This window comes from Temnothorax curvispinosus, unplaced genomic scaffold (genome assembly GCF_003070985.1).
Source record: "Temnothorax curvispinosus isolate PA1 unplaced genomic scaffold, ASM307098v1 QBEX01007504.1, whole genome shotgun sequence".
Lineage (NCBI taxonomy): Eukaryota > Metazoa > Arthropoda > Insecta > Hymenoptera > Formicidae > Temnothorax > Temnothorax curvispinosus.
The window spans coordinates 134957-139669 of NW_020217284.1; positions in this window are offsets into that span (position 1 = coordinate 134957).

The window sequence follows — 4713 nt, forward strand, 5'->3', positions numbered from 1 at the left end:
GAATGGTTCGTCAAGCCGCGTATTAAGCCGTTACGAACGTTTCGATACGCAAAAGTTACGATTCGCAACCGTAACTTTCCACTTTCTTTGTCAGCCTGCTAAGAAACTCGATTACGAAATCGCGACGAAGGAAAGTCGAGACGATATCTCCCTTCTTTACGCCCGCACAACCTCGTAACTTTGAAACTACCGTCGTAAGTACTTTCCTTGCCATTGCAGAGGCGAGTAGTTTCTTTCGAGTATTGGGCAGACCGCAGTGTTAGGAAAATAAATTGTCGTGAAATTATGATAATTTGCATATATATGTTGTAATGTTTATTCTAATATGATTAAAATGTTTTATTTATTTACTGTTATTAGTATATAATTTCAATTAACTTTTATTATTAATTAAATTTACTGTTATATTAATTTATTTACTTTTATTGCTGTTTATACTTTAGAAAATTCTAAAACTTTTTTATTTAATTTAAATAGAATTTATAAAGGAGAAGACTATATAACATTAAACAACAAAGGTCGTGCTATAATTTTTGGCACTTGAAAAAATGTAATTAAAATTTATCTTCCCTCGCACTTTTTATTTTAATACAATTATACATACGCATTGCAAAGTAAATAGTGTGGAAGAAAAAATATAAAATTATACTTGGAATTACAGAAACGTTTATTTTATTTTTTATTTTATTTTTTTATTTTTATTTTTTATAACAAACGATTTGGTCATAAGTTATTTATTTGTTTTTCTTTTTCTAAACAATATTCTCTTTTTATTCGGAAAATCGTAAACTGGTTGCAAACATAACTATGAATTTGTAAGCTGAAACAAAGAAATACATGCAGGTTAAATTTACGAGCAAGCTTTTTCGAGCAGTAGAGGAATCGGCAGTCAGCAAAAATGCGTTCAAGATTCCTTGCAAGATTTTCAAAAGCTTAAGATCTCTACCCGATACAGTAAACTCAAACGAGTAAAACCGACAGAAGATTCGTTCGGACGCGCACCGGCATCTATTGCGGCCAGCCGCGTATCTTCTATTGAAAGTTTTAGTGCGCCGATCGAATCCTCGGAACAAAAGGAAAAATACGATCGCGAACATATGAGCGGATTCCGAACTTCTTATTCATACTCTCAATCGCGATTGTCCTCGAAGAAGAATCCAATAATAAATTTCTCAACAGCGCGATCGAGAAAAGAAACAACGGTAAAAAGGAATTTCTAAAGAAATATTTATAACTAACAGAAAATTCATACCAATTCATTTCAATATGAAATATCAGTCCAAAGGTATTTGTAATTCTCTTTTTTAAATTACACGAAGACTAAACTTTTTATTTTTTTAATAAAAATTTTATTTTATTAAAGAAATGATTTCTAATTCCTAGACGATCTTATAGAAACTTTTTTATGCGTATAACTTGTAAACATAAACTTATTAGCTATTCAATAATTTCTGTATTACTCTGAGATTCGAGATATAAATATACATAATTATGGTTTATCATATTAAAGTTCTGTTTATTATAATTATGAACTTTAATGGATTAAATCTTCTATTGATACTCTCACATGCATAATGTATATGTGTGGATATCTACAAATTTTATCCATTAAGCATTTAATATATAATAATAATTTTATCTTGAAAATCTCACATATTACTTTTACGTAAAAAATGATAACATATCTCGAAAAGCCACGAATCCTTACGTTCTACCTAAAGATAAAAAGCTATACTTTTCGAGTCCAGCGCAACACATCCACTTTGCAGTATATATATATTCACGCCGCGAGAACAAACAAAAACAGATGAGTCTGCGTTGTGAGGCCGGTCGCTGGCAAGGAAATTCGCTCACGGCCCTCACAGGTTCCAGTTAAAATAGTCGGACGGGCGAGAAGAAAGATCGAGGCGTCCGCCGGCTTGAGAAAAGCGCAGCTGCGCCCGGCAACGGTGGCAAGAGCGCTTAAATCCCTGAAAAAAAGGGAGAATGGGATTTTTTGCCGGTCTTGCCTGCCTGATGCGCTCCTGGCCATCGTTGTCCCTCGGGAATCACTTCCTTCTCGTCTCCTAGCCGCGCTCTGCTTCTGCCGAGTTTAAAATTATTTTTATCCGCGGCAAGGAAGGAAAATATCCGCGGCATTTACAGTGCCTTACTTCTTCTTTTCTCTCCTTTTCTTTCTTTCTCTTCTCCTTCCTTTTTTTTACGTCACACACATTTTTCCGGTTGCAATCCAGCGAGAAAGGACTCTCACGACCCTTTTCGCCATTTGTCCTCGACAGATAATTAATTTTTGACTTCAGGAATGCGCCGCGGAGCCCGTTTACTCACTTCCAAGTTTTACCATGATGGATTCTTATTTCATTTTCTCTAAATAAAGTCTCGATTCGTGAGAATAGATCTACAATATAGAAAAACTAACATAACAATAAATAACATAAAAGAACATTTGCAACAAATAAAGAATGACGCGTTACGTTTGAAGATTAAAAAACCGCGTTTCAGTCATAAAAATATATTAAAAATTCTTAGATATCATATCTCATTTAACATTAATTTATCACAATTTCTCACATTTATTGTAGTTTAACATATATCTACGTGGTTTCTTGCATTTAGCTACATGCGATAAATTATAAATTAAAAACATATTAAAAACATTGCAGTTTTTTTGGATTTCTTAGAATTTATGTTGATTTTTATCTTTGCCTCAAAGAAGATGATACGAAAAGTTTGATCAGTAATCCAGCTTGCTTCTTTTTGTTCGGTTTTTACCTCGTCTGTATGTAGCGTTACGTTTTTTCTTACAATTAGTGTCGGATCAGTTCCTTTTCTGCTCCGAATTAATCGTCTTGAAATTAAAGATTAAAATCGACCGGGCAAAAAAGAGCCTTTGACGAAATTGCACATTTCGACATTAAGACGTTGTAATCCAATGAGCTTTTTCTCCTAATATTTGTTTAATATTCTTTTCTATTTTCTCATTCTTCTCTCAGAGGCGCTTTTCGCTCCCGGTATTCCACCAACATTCGTTATGCCGTTATCTCATATCTTTTGTAAGCTCCTTCTACAGCGACGACTATAGTCCCGCTGCCGGCGCACGACGCTTCTGGATCAAGATTTCTTCCGTTTTCGTTCTTGCAATAGGATCCATAGTGAACGCTATTAACGTAATTAGTCCCTAAGGAAAGAGAGAGAGAGAAACAGAGAGAAAAATAAAGAGAGTGAGAGAGAGAGTGTCAAGCTCTTTACTTCTCGGCCATTAACAAAGATCCTTTTACTCCTACGGTGGCTCCGTTCAAATTTCTTCAACATCTTGGAGCATTTTTCGCGAGCCGGAGCGGTCGTTTTACTTTTCTTTTTTTTAAGACCATGACGAAAGTGGAACGACCTCGGAAATATGCTCTCTTGCACATTTTTCCATCATACTACCGGCACGCCTCGTCCTGAAGAATAACGAACTCGCTTGGTTGATTAAGTTCCGCCTCATTCTCATTTTTGTCTCGGTATTCACCATACATTCTGCAATTTTTTTCCACATATTTTTTCCAAAATGCGTTTGATATAATTAATGTCGCGAAAAATTTGAAACTTTGTAGTTCATCTTCATCAGTATTTCATCTGACATACACAAATACGCGCGTGTGTCAAATATTATACATAAACTGGCGTGCACAAATTTTAATTATTGATTCGTAAAGAATGAATCTCTGTGCTACATATACATGTAAAGAAATTAGTGTCAAAAGAAAATAAAAAGAACGACTTTGAATATGTTATTTAAACTCAACTTATTTTCTTATCACTGAATTATTGTTTCTTGTTACGATTCGAGATTGAATTTTTTACTTGAATTGATATCTCAGATAATATCTACAGTAAAGTATCGCGTGTAATTAATTTTTTCAACAAGTTAATTACTCCTTCAAATATTTTTTCCTCTACCACCAATCCCATGAAACATAACCCTTAGTTATCACCATCATCTTCAAGCTTAGATCCGAAAGATCGTCGAGGGTTTGTCGTGTTACCCCTAAATTAATTGTTCGCCACCCAGACTAGCGTGGATTAGATGGCACGAGGGTTGAATCGCTGATGGGTTTCTTTAGTATCGAGTGGGTTGAAGGGCACGAGATAAAGGAGCAATAAGGTTGCAGACGCAAGCGTGAGAGAGAGAGAGAGAGAGAAGGTGGAGAGGAGGAGAAAGGAGATAGAGTGATGGAGAGAAGCAATGATTTACGAACGTGCCGGATTTCCGATTAATCGTTATCATTTATCTTTAATGGTATACGATATTTCTCGCAGACACAGTAAATTTAGTAGATCAGATATCACAAAAGCAGAAAATTAACATAAAATTAAAATGTCTCTCTCTTGGTGTTGTTATATTGTAACAATTATAACGGAAGTAATAAATAATGTAGAATATTTATTATTTGAAATAAATAAAAACTGTGTTGATAGGGTACCGTCAAGAATTAAATAATTTTACCAGGATAATATGTAGTTTTTTATATTTCTTATATATTCTTCTCATAAAATCTTTCTTAAAACTATATTTACCTATATTATTTATTATCAAAGTGTAAAAGTTAAAAAAATACCATTGAGAAATCCGGCGAGCGAAGAGGGAAGATAATCGTTGATGTTTTTTCACAGGGCTCCTAAATAAACTCATGAGGCGCAATAATTCACGGTGAATGCAAGGTGCGTCGA